The sequence below is a fragment of the Dermacentor albipictus genome, chromosome 1 (genome assembly GCF_038994185.2).
Source record: "Dermacentor albipictus isolate Rhodes 1998 colony chromosome 1, USDA_Dalb.pri_finalv2, whole genome shotgun sequence".
Lineage (NCBI taxonomy): Eukaryota > Metazoa > Arthropoda > Arachnida > Ixodida > Ixodidae > Dermacentor > Dermacentor albipictus.
The window spans coordinates 509250992-509263776 of record NC_091821.1 but is presented as its reverse complement, the minus strand read 5'-3'; the positions used below and the strand labels follow the sequence as shown (position 1 = coordinate 509263776).

General features: G+C 40.5%; 1 long non-coding RNA gene across 1 annotated transcript; it reads left to right on the top strand.

The window, feature by feature from the left end:
• The first annotated feature begins 440 nt into the window (after positions 1–440).
• LOC139059933 (uncharacterized) lies at positions 441–2582 on the top strand. The gene is made up of 2 exons (XR_011514523.1): positions 441–1209; positions 1274–2582. It is a non-coding gene; the product is annotated as an uncharacterized lncRNA (long non-coding RNA).
• The last annotated feature ends 10203 nt before the right edge of the window (positions 2583–12785 follow it).

Below are 12785 nucleotides of genomic sequence, written 5' to 3'. Positions count from 1 at the left end.
TCCACCATAAGTCCCAACGTCCATCCATCCGGATATCCAACACGGACGTCCGTGGGACGTACAGGAGAAGTCCATATCCTGTTTGGATGTCCGAAGGACATCCCACCGGGATGTCCATGGGACATCCCATTTTGAACGTCCGCTGGCTGTCCATAAATAGGCATGCCCAGGATATACCCTAGTGAGTTATATATAAACTAGCATAAATATATTGCCGGAAATTTTAGTTTGTTCATATTATATTTGTTTATTTTTGTTCTCTATCGGACACAGTTCATTCTTTTTTCAAAGCAAAATAAATATATTTCCAACTTGATATCAATTCTGCCCACTTTAACATCGCAGTATTAAAATACGATTTTTTTTTCTATCGGTGGGTCATACAAACAATTTGTAGTTTGCTTTAAAAAAATGCTTGTTGATCGATGACTAGCAGAATATATAAGCGCCCATTTGAAGCCACTTATTCGACCTAGAGCCAAGCACTCAAGTTATCCCTCATTATGAAAAGTTCCTGATCATAGAGTTTTGGTCCTGACCTCCGAACATGTAGGTTCAGGTTTATCATTGAAACAGGAAGTAAAACACGTTGTTGGGCTAGTTGGTGCATTGTATTAAGAAAAAAACAGCAAAAAAAAAAGACGGACACAGGAAACATACACAAGACAGGCCTCTTCCAGCCTCTTTCCTGTCTTCTCGTATGTTTCATGTGTGCGCCTGTTTTTGGCTGGTTTCTTAAAACAGGAAGTTGTCTGCAGTGTTCAATTGTGCATACAATAATATCATTATAGGTAACAAAAACAAATCTCAAAGGCTACGCTTTTGGTGGCTGCGTGCGTTGAAAGCGATTACGAAAGCTATAATGCGTCAGAGCCGCCATTCATTGACAGTAATCTCAAAGGCTATGTTTTTCTGGCGCCGACAGCTTTAGCAGAAACTAAAAACTCGAAAATCAGATACCGAATATTCCCAGAATAAGTAAATATTTCACTGTGTAATAATAGAATATTTTAAAAACCTATTTATGTTTGCGTAGATGCACGTGGAAGTGTTACAACCTTGGCAAAGCAGAACGCTGCAGTCATCCAATCCAATCCAAGCTCTAGCCATCGTCGCCACGCCATTTTTCATTCTGCGATCGTTGTAAGGGCAGCGGAGCAGCGTTTGTCACCTTCCGTGCCTGCCGAAGTCTCCTACTCAACTACCAAGGTATGACAGCTACATCGATTTCTTTTTTAATTCGTTTGGGTATTGAAATGTGTTTTCTTCACAGGTGCCAGGATGCCTAGACTGCGGGAGAAGCCGCACGCGCGAAAAAGAGCGTCGCTGGAAACAAAGACGATATTCGAGGACTTCGGATCTCGCACCGGCAGCCAGCAGTCAACAGCTCGAGAATTCGCAAGTCTAGAACTGTGCAGTGGCGCGCATACCCCGCACGCATGCATTAACATGTGCGTTCGGGCTGTCCCTGCAAACATTTGTACGCCTTGTGATGCTGGTCGCTGCACCGAGGCGACATCGGAAGTTCAGGACGGTGGTTGTGACACTACGCGCACTAAGGACAATGTGCGTTGCTTCCCTGATGGATATACTCTACGTGACGCTTCGGATGGTTCACTTCGCTGTGAGAACGGAACAGGATCCCTTAGGAGAGGTGTACGCACAAGTCAATGCGGGTTTTCTGGTAAGCAGGACCCCGGTCTACATTTGCTTTAGCTACCGCGGACTCTTCATCGGCGCCCTTTGATTCTCCTGGCAAACAGCTTCTCCTGGCTAATGCGCTCATGATCAGAGCTGTAGCCGTCAGTAGCGGCAAGATCGCCTGCTGATCTCTACGAAAATAAAAAGCTCCTTTTAAAAAAAGTGAAGAATATATTAGTTGTTTTTAACTACAAGTTTGTTTAATATCGTGAGAATATGGTCACTACGGCCACGGCGGGGACATTGTAAACGAGAGTATGCATTCGATGGCCAAGTGAGTTTTAATAATTGTAAGAACGCACTACGCCACGAGAAAGAGCTATTGTTTAAAGAAAGTGAAGAATATATTGATTGTTCTTCACGAATAGTTCGTTTAGCCACGTCAGAATGTGGAGACATTGGGAACGAGAGTACGCATTTGACGGCAAGTTGACTTACGAGAACGCACTACGTCGCGAATAACATTTAAGCTGCAATACCATTAAGCATGTCCGTGTGGCACCCCGCGAATGACATTAAAGTTTAAGGCATTAGCCAGTTAATGTCATTTTTTGTGCTCGTGTCGCAGAGTGCTAGTGAAGTGATGTAGTCAAGATTAATTCCTTCATGTCATTTCTGTTGCTTTCGCTGCTTAATAATGCTAATTGATGTGTTTTTGCTCTTTCTTTTTATTCCATGCTGCAAACTCAAATGTCAAAGCAGGGTGGGCAATAAGTATTTTTGTTCTGCTGTTCTCTACCTTGTTGTTGTGCTATTGAAATTGCAAGTTTTCTTCTTTATCCGTGTATTTATTTGTTCTTTGAACAGTACGCATATATCTGCTTATTGGTCTTTTTATGTATATGTATAAGGTCACAATAAACGTTTAATTGTATTTGGAAGTTGGTGTAAGTTCATTTCTCGTTTATTTAGAACAAGAATGCATTCAAGCATTAGACCAATGTAATATATATAATGGTCCGGTGCTTGAATGTGTCCCGGCCACTATTGTCGCTTCAAGGCATGTGTATATCTGGAATATCCCCGGGAAGACACACACACACACACACACACACACACACACACACACACACACACACACACACACATATATATATATATATATATATATATATATATATATATATATATATATATATATATCCTGAACGTCCCCTGAATGTCCATGATGGATGTCCGCGTCGGACGTACTACGGACGCCAAAGCGATTACCTTTGGATTCCCCAGGGACGTCCCTCGGACGTACGTCGGATATTCATGGACGTCCCACGGACATCCCGAATATCCAGAAAGGACGTCCGTCGGACGTCGCCCGGATATCCGTGGTTACTTGGGGTATGGAAGCTTAAAGTCAGCTGTTAAAATGAGAATCCAATAAACATGGAAACTGTCTGTAGGACAATAGCAATTATTTTACTGTTTGCAAAATGCAGTTTGTACATGTTGGTACAAGAAGATTTCAAAGAGATATACAGAGTGTTACAGTGCGTAAGGTTGAATGGTCCCGTCCCTGCCATGAATACTGCAATATCATCATAAGTGTGCACAGGTCTTGCACTGCAAGCCAGAGACTTGCTCTAGGGCTTATTCTATTAAGTGTCAGCTGCTTGCATTCATAATGTGGTTGGTAAATTGCTTACCTATTTCCCACCTAAGTTCTCTGCATTTCATTCTGCTGTATTCATCGAATTGTTTTCAGCACTGTTCTATCAATGACATCAAGGGTTACATTCATTTTGTGTCAAGGTGTTTTCTAATGCACCAAGATTAAAGATTCTGTCAAGTTTTCAAAGCTGACACAATGGCAAAAATATTCTCAGCCATAAAGTGTGCTCATTGAGACACCAGGCACCTTGTCCCACAAAACATCAATCAGTTCTATTTTTAGATAAAAGCACATCAGTTTCTTACTTGTCAAGCTACATCTCTAGGCACCACATGGTCTTTCCAAAAAGAAGGTTGCACAAGTATTTAAATGCACTGTTTAGAAGTTTACTGTTAAGACTTGTGTTTCCTTCATTTCAGTTGCAATATGTGAAGTAGGTAGCAAGAGTGTTCAGCTTTTGTGCATCTGCTGTTGACAGAGCTAAGCTTACATGAAGGTGAAAGGGCATCCCTGCATATATCAACCCAATGTAAAGGTATGGCTTGATAAAGACATGTTGCGCTGGAAAGGTTAATTAAAGGTCAGCAGGATTCTCTGGTAATGTGGCATGCACAATACAGCTGGGATACAATATGCAGATCACTTTGCAATTACTCATTCGCTTCTTGCTTTCTTTCTGCAGCATAAGTCTGCATGCTATGGTGTTATCTTCATAACATAATAAAAAAAAATTGCAATTCATTGCTCCACCAAAGGCACCATCAGCCAGCTAAGCCATTCTTGACATAAAGCTTGTCAGCCTGGTCACTACATATGTTAGCTTTGAGAATGTCTTTTCACACAAACTTATCACAGGAACTTTGGAAAGGAGGTCAAGAACGCAACATAAATCTTTGGAAACTGATTTGTCCAGCCCAGTATCATTTTACAGTCCTGGCTTTCTTGATGCCAGTTTGGGACTTAAGAAGCTGCAGCTTAGCATGCAAGGTGTCGAATTATATATATTTCAGAGGAGCTAGACTTGAAAAGCCATTTTATTATCCCCCACATAAAGGTCCAAAAGGCTCTACATGAAAACTATGAGATAAACTTGCGTAAATCCCATGCAATGTGAAAATTGGTGTTATGTGAAGTATTTTACAGATATAGTTGGCTATGCCAAGGTGAGGTATTGCTATCGGTGATTCGAAATGAACACTCATGTGAAACTTCCTCTTGAATCTCAAACGGAGGTGACCAACAACGAGTGCGTGTGCTGCTGCTGAGACACCTGAATCTTTTCATGTGAGCCATCTGGTTCCAACGCAGGTAGCGTGAGAGTCGCATGACAAAGCTGGAATGACGACAACGCAGCGAACACGATGGCATCAGAAACATAACACATCCACACACCTAGTGGCACAAGCTAATATACAACTTGGTCTACTGGGTTGGCATAAAAACATGTAAGAGTAACAACCCCATTATTGAAATCTTTCAATACAAACTATAACAAAAAATTTTGTGCTTTGTTGCACCTATAAAACTACATAAAAAATCGTATGCTAACATAAGCAAATACACAATAAAAAGTCCATTACAGCAAAAGCAATATTGTATTATTTATGCGACATTATTTTATTGATGAGGCCATGAAAGTAGAAATGCCAGGTGATAACACTATGCCAAAGCTCAAGCAAATGTCTCGTTTAGTCCACTTCCTGTTTGGTGGACTTTAATTTGCTGGTCATTGATGCTTGTACACGTTGACATAGCTCCTGCCAGTCATGGCAAAAGCTGATATTATTGTGATTATGGCATGCAGTTTTTCAACTCCAAGCCCAGCTGCTGCTCTTTTTTTTAGCATAGCTTCCTTCAGTTGCAGCAATAATATAAAATTAATATGTGCTGGGCCAATGTACAAATATTTCTGTACTCTTGCATGTCATCCTATCTTTTTACTTCTCCCATTTCTGCCCAGAATGATGCAGTTGATTCGATTTCCAAGGTTGATTTTGCATTGCTTGTAATTAAGCTTGGAAGGCAGCATTCCCCACCCTTTTTCTGTCCTTGCTGGATTAAGCAACAAGCGAGAATACTGCTTCATGTGGCACAGTGGTTGCTTTATTTTGTCCTCCAGTGTAATAGCAGTTGCTACGAACTTAGCAAGAACCTGGTCCAGATGCCAGCAATCCTTTCTGCACCTTCGTCACAGATGTCTGACAATGCAAATTATTGGCAGAAAATTTGCAGATCATGCACTTCAACTTGCTCACCAGCTTCAATGCATGTTGCTATGCAACGCTTGCAGCAGTTTGTCCAGTTAACATATTCCACTGCCAAAAAAACTTGTGTGTCTGAATCAGCATCACTCCTTTTTCTGGTGTTTGGTCGGATGAAGTTCTGCAAGAGAAGAATCTGCCAGTCATTGCACGAATTCTTGGGTATACATTAACCAAAATATTAATTGAATTGGTTTAAGCAATGTAGGTAGTCGGGCGAGTTGGTTCAGCATTGCAGGCTTGTAAAGTATATAAGATACAAGGACAATTAAAAGAAAGCACAAGAATCAGTAGTGCATGTGCTACATGTGTGTTGTCCTTTCTTTTGTACTTGTATTTTAGGTGCATTTACACGTCTGAAATTGTTTAAGCATGTCGCATCTTAGTTTCAACAGGTATGGCTGACTAGATATTGTGTGGTTTTTAGTTTTCCTGCATAGGGTTTACATCTGAGAGAGAAAAAAAGGAACAACGAAGGCCGGGTAAGTTAACCAGACGTACATCCACTTGGCTACCCTGAATGGGGGTGAGGGTATGAGGGTTTAAAAGAAAAAAAGGAGGCAAGTCGAGACAGTTCACTCGCACAAAAGACAGATGGTGTCTATAAGTATCTTTTCAGATTCGTTTATTTTAGAAAGTCATAAGAGCATGTATGCATAGCTTTCTTCATTAATATGGCCAAGCACCCAGGATCCTAGCCTCTGTGAAAGGTCGACTATCCAGTTGTGTGGGTACACTCTAAAAGGGCTGACATTGGACATCAAAGACTGACAGGGGAGGTGTTCAATGGTCTTTTTGCAGTTACAGTGGTCACATTTAATAACGAAGGACAGTGAATTTGTAAAGTCACTTGATCAAGTATGCCTCTAAATACCAGGGGTTACAAAGAAGGCCCAGATACCATAAACAGTTCTAATAAAGCTTTCTCTCACCCCGAAGGGGAAATGGTGATGTTGCAGCACGTGCAAACATCTTTGAAAGTGGAGGCTAGTGAGTAACGATGGTTCTTGAAAATGTAGCCTGAGAGCTCACCACTTTCAAGCAAACGAGATGGTACTCGAGCAAGATGGTGGAATGTTGAATATGTGCTCTGAGCCCTTTAGTATGTATAGCTATGTAGGCCGAGATTAGGTCTCTCTGCTGATTGCAATTGTAACAATGCAACTGTCAACAATCGTGAGTGTGTTTTGCACACAGTCTATAGATTCAAGAAAATGCTACCTCGAGACCATGGCTGTGTCACCAATTTAACCACTTCAGAGCTAAACTTACATTTCAAAATGCTAAAGGTCTCGTTAATGGCCATGAGCTCACGAGGGATTTATTTAGAATTATTTGTCTAGCATGCCATACATGTACCCGCCTGTTGTGTTAACTAGGACAGGGACCATTGATTTATATTTGCAGAGGCTTTGTAACAGTGAGGGCTGTCTTTAGGAATTCAGTAGCCACACAATACACGATTTGTGATGCAACCAAAAATATATGTGAGCTGTGCTCCACAAAGGCAATGAGAAAATCAATTTTGTGATAGTGCATTTCGCACGGATGTAAGTGTAAGTCAGTGTGCTTTTTTTTTTCTCACTTCCTTAGTTCCTTGCCGTCTAACATGGAGAATAGTTTTCCAAGCCTGGGGCTGGGGCTTCTGTAGATGCAATTAAATTTTATCTCGAAAGAGAGAGAAGAGCTAGACGTTGAAGATTTCACAGCCACTGACAGTCCACAGTACACTCTAAAAAAAGTTTACACCCTTTCGGGCTTGTCTTGTCCTACAGCGATAATCGTCATATCTGCCTTACTTGCATATTTCCTTTCTTGAAAACTCGGTGCTCGATACTTTACTGTCGAGACTGCTGTGTCAAGCTGATTACGCACAAGCCGTTCGTGACTAGGAAGTACCGGCCTCGCAGCATTAAAGAAAGGAAATGTGGGCAAGATAAATGACGATTATTGTTTGGGGACAAAATACAACCCAAAGGGGGCAAACTTGACCGCAACATAGACATCTTGTGGACTAAATTGTACAAAATGCAGTTCAGAGGAGCATATGTGCTAACACACACACACACACACACACACACACACACACACACACACACACACACACACACACACACACACACACACACACACACACACACCTACACGTGGGCAAAGGTCTTGTATGTGTTTCTTAATGATTGTTGACAGATTTGCTTTATCTTCACCTCAATACAGACAAGTTATGTGGTGAGTTATACAAACTGCATTGCTGTGAAGCATACTGAGATTGAAAGGGGGCTCAGTTCAACTGTCACGGGGACTATAATAAGAGTCCCTAATTACACACGGGCGTACACGTCGTCTCCGGTCACAGTATGAGCACTGAACCCTCTAATATGTGTACCGACATGCATTCAGAGGTGTTTCTGGTGTGGTGTTTTAAGCCGTTTTTTTGCCCTCAGGATTCCTCTCTGTTTGCACCCTCTTTACACAACCGCTCGCGAACAACAATAAAACCAATAAACCCAGCTATTCGCTGCAATGCATAATTGTTGTCTGCGAATGGGCTTTGCAGCAGTATTAAGTATTATGCAGTGAAGCGCTATCGTAAAAATTTTAAACTCCGGTAAACGCATTGCGCTTCATCATGTTTTCGCAATGTTCAGTGTCTCGCAGGTAGCCAGTATATATATATATATATATATATATATATATATATATATATATATATATATATATATATATATATGTGTGTGTGTGTGTGTGTGTGTGCGTGCGTGTGTGTGTGTAAATCAAGTTTTTACGATATGTTCTCAGCAGTTGCAGTAGCTGCGATGAACTAGCTTTTACACCAAAATCTATCGGCTTCATCGCATAAAATTTGTGCTGCAGTGAAAATGTATTCGACGTGTACTATACATATCCGACTGCACTGGTACAATAAATCATCCACAAAATTAAGCCAATAGCTGTTTAGCTTGAGTTTCGTAGTTTTATTGTCTTCGTGCAAGTGAGATGTTTCCATCTTTCTAGTTTTTTGTCAGTGAGGTTCATTATTACCTTGTACTGCAAAGAAGCTGCATGTCAGAAGTACATATTCTTTACTCGTTGCACAGTGACTAACAAATTAGTGGTTCTCGCCATGAACTGCTGTCCATATTCACAATGGTCACAGTGATCTCACAGTCCCTGCAAATCAGTACTCATTCAGCTCATACTGCGTGGCTCTTGGTGTGCACTACCAATCAGTGATTCATTCTGTCTGCTGTTTGCAGTCGTCCATTAAAGCTGTATGTGTTAGTACTTAGAAACTTGGACAATATGCAATGATTTACTCATTTTTATGTTTTATATTTACATTTCCTTTATTTTTTCCTTATTTCCAATGCAATACAAGGCGTTGTGCAGGCTAACGATGCGGTACTTGTAAATTTATTAAGATAGCTCTGTTTTTTGAACACTCTAAACATGCCTGGTTTTGAATCTGTCTTCGGTAATATGTGTAAACGGCAGGAACTTCTTTCTGGAATAACGTTCTTGGTTGCAGTGAAGGATGTATAAATATAGCTGATTTCGTAATAGCTTCACGATTTTTCTGTGCCGCAGTTCTTTGATAGCGCACTACCAATACATACAGAATACACTATAAAAATGTCTTTCCGCACTACACATTAGAATTTTTGACGAGGTGTTTGCACCTGTGAAATTCAGGAGCCGTCGTGTTGTGGCTGCCCAATTTACGTGTCCGACATTTGTGGCACGTTCGCTGGTATAGGAAACAAAGGTGGCAGTCAGGAACTGCTCTGCTTCATTTTTACCCAATCATGTTGGTGTTCTGATCTTTTAGGTAGTCAGAGTTGTCAGTTGATAGTTCTGTGTCTACTGTCATCGAAAGCTTCATAGTTAGCCTTTGCGAAACATGAAATAGATTATCATATCTTGGTGGTGAAGCAGTGCACTGACAAGGACAAGGGGAAGACACCTAAGAATTTATGACACTAGCTGCAAGGTATGATGATTAATCACCAACTAGCCCAGCTTTCCACATTAATGAAATATATCATTTACTTGTAGCGTGAAAGAATGACGCAATAGAAATGTCAGCTTTTCATATGAAAGTATGCATGCACGTGATCCATGCATGTGTGCTTTTTTGATCCAGCAATTCCACAAAGGCAGCCCTGTCAGAATAACTTATTCTTATGTGAGAATAAACCAAAGTTATTGTTGAAATGTTCTTTCCCATACTCACTTGAATGACTGAGATGCCCTTGTACTTAACTAGAGATAGCTAGTTGGTCAGCACACTTGGCCAACTAAGGTACCACTTTGCCAGAAATTAATGGTGGTTTTAAATTACACCTTATTGTGCAAGGTTTTGTGTAGAGAAAGTAGATCACCACACAATAAGTTAAATGACTGACAGTCACTGAACAAGAGAATCTTCTGCCTGGAGTCAATGTTTGGACAAAGGGACTTGCCTTATTAAAAACTTATTTCCACATAGCTCATCGCTCGCAAAGGTCGAGGAGATCAGGTGCGTAAGAGTAAAATGAAGGCTATGGAAAGGGGAAGTGGAAAGCTTTGAAGGCAAGGATTAGTTTGCGATAGTAAAAGGGGTGTGCTAAGGGTTCTTCCAAGTGGGGTGACGAAAACAACCCTCAAAACTTCAAATGAACCATTACATACAAGTAGGCGTCAACCTACTGTGGCAGCCTTTTAGGGAAACCTAATTAAGGTAAGGCTTGCACTGTCAACTCTGTGGACAGCTGAAAGTCTCATAATCATTTCACGTAATGTCCTGGCCATGACCAAATATAATCTGGAGCTCCTACTGTTCCACTTGCCCTTTGTATTTACTATGATATAGTGTTACCTGAAAACACATCTTTCTTGATGGACAGCTTTTAAACTTGCAAAGCCTTTGCTCACTTTAACATACTTGGGCTTCTTAAGCACAATGTCAATTTTATTAGCTTTTTGTCAATGGGTAACTGTTCTAAGACCTGTGGTGTACAAAAATTATTTATCTTCCGGTGGTGTTTACTTGTTCAACATCTCCCAATATTGCACATCATTTAATATTTAAGACAACAGCAGTTATAGTGGACTAAGGATGGCTGTATTGACTGATGGAACTACCCACATAAAAATATTTCACTTTTAGTACTCTTAAGAGTTCAGCATTTGAATTGTTGAAACATTCAAATGTGGTCAAATACACTGGGTTACAATTATTGGATTGTGTCTACATTAGAAAGAAAAGAACGAAACTACTACCATGTCATGTATGGAACACCTGGCTTATAAATTAAGTCATGAACTCAAACCCTAGCAGGAACACGGATTTTGTTTTTTCTACAACAATGGTTTTTTTTGTAGGATCATTTCTGATCACTAACTCAGCCACGCTAGCACCTATGAGTGGTATATATGACGGCTAAATTAATATTTGGTACATTATATTTTAAGCTTGTTTTTTTAACTAGTATATGCACTTGAACTGACTTGACTTATGGTTGTGCAGCTTTGCTAAGGTTCCCTTCTTTATATATTGGATATGCGTTTAACGGGTTCACGGCAACTCCATTTTTCTTAATCACTCTGTTGTGGCAATCTAAATGTACCGACAACCATCATCTTGCACTCATTTCTCTCCTTCCAAGTTGAAAAAGAAACACAAAAGAAAGAACCATGGTCACTAATAAAAATGTTTTGCCTTTAGTGTACTTATCTGACTAAACCTGTGTTCCATACATACTAATACAACTAGGAAGACGTTACAGCATGGAGCCCCCCTGGTTGCTTGAAAGTTCCGAGATTCATGCAGCTCTAATTAATATCAATATAAGTGACCGTTCCTCTGCATATGTTCCAAGTAGTACTTAATGAACAGGATTGTGGAAGTATATGTCTAATGCTGATGCTATTAAGCTAATTTGTCAAAAGACATTGCTACCTGATTTGTGTGAAGCCTGTCTGCAGCTCCTTTTTATCAGTTTAGGTGTATAATAAAGGGTAATATTATAAACCTGATGATAAAGCAGTCATTGTAGAGAGAATCTGGTTCATATTTTAATGTTTGGAACAGGAGCCAGAGATATCACCGATGTCGTCTGCCATTGTTAATGATGTGTGGGCATGTCCTACATACATCATTCTTAATGTGCTTCTGAGCCCCCCAGCCCCCTTGCTTTAAATCATTGTCCAAACAAAAAGAGCATGTAGGTGGCTGTGCTAAGACTTGTTCTTCATTATTGCCTTTCACTGAAAGCCATATGACCCCAAGCTCTTAACAGTATTCCTTTGTCTAAGCAATGCAAATTTGTGTCATCAAGCTTATTAAAAAGAGCTGGTCTGCCAAAGGCATTTTCATAGTAGCTTAATAATTTACCCGCAGTTTCTTTGCAGAAGCTACCCAACATTTTTCACCGCATGCCTTGCATTCTTAGACTTTTGTCCTTGCTGTCTAGTTTTGGAATTGCTGACGTGCATTATTTCAGGCGTGCTTTCTAGCAAGATTGGTAGACTTAGCTTTCCGTCAATTGTACAAGCAATACTTGCCAGGTGTGCAGCTTGTGTTCACCTACTTGATTCTGAAATGAAATACTTGTACACATAGTGGTATGTTTAACATTTTCCGTGCCTTCGATGAGCTAGGTTCGTCCGTGGCTTTTTGCTAAAAACGGCCAAAAACAAGCTCGGCTCATAAACAGTATTTAGCATTCTCTAGCATTGCCATGGACAAGTCAAAATGTGTCTCACTGCTTAGTCAGGCTTTTGATCGAAGGCAATGCATAATCCATGGGACAGCACAAGAAGAAGCAAATTTATTCTTTCTGAGCAGGTAAAACACGTTGCCAACTGAGGTTCTAAAAATACATTAGTCACTTCTCGTCAGAATGAAATGAATTATGGGGTTTTACATGCCAAAACCATGATATGATTACAAGGCACACCGTAGTGGGGGATTCCGCATTAATTCTGACCATCTGGGTTTCCTTAATATGCGCCAAACGCACAATACATGGGTGCCTTTTCATTTCACCTCCATCGGGGTAACAGTGCGACATGGAAGGGGATAAAAAAGCGCTTGGTAGTACATACTGCACGAGTGTGCTTAACTGAGCTGATTAGTGCACGTTTATAATTGAATTTATCAGTGCTGAAGATCGGAGGAGAGAAGACGACAGACAGCGTTTGAGGGGTGAAGCCTCAAAACACCGTAAATAATT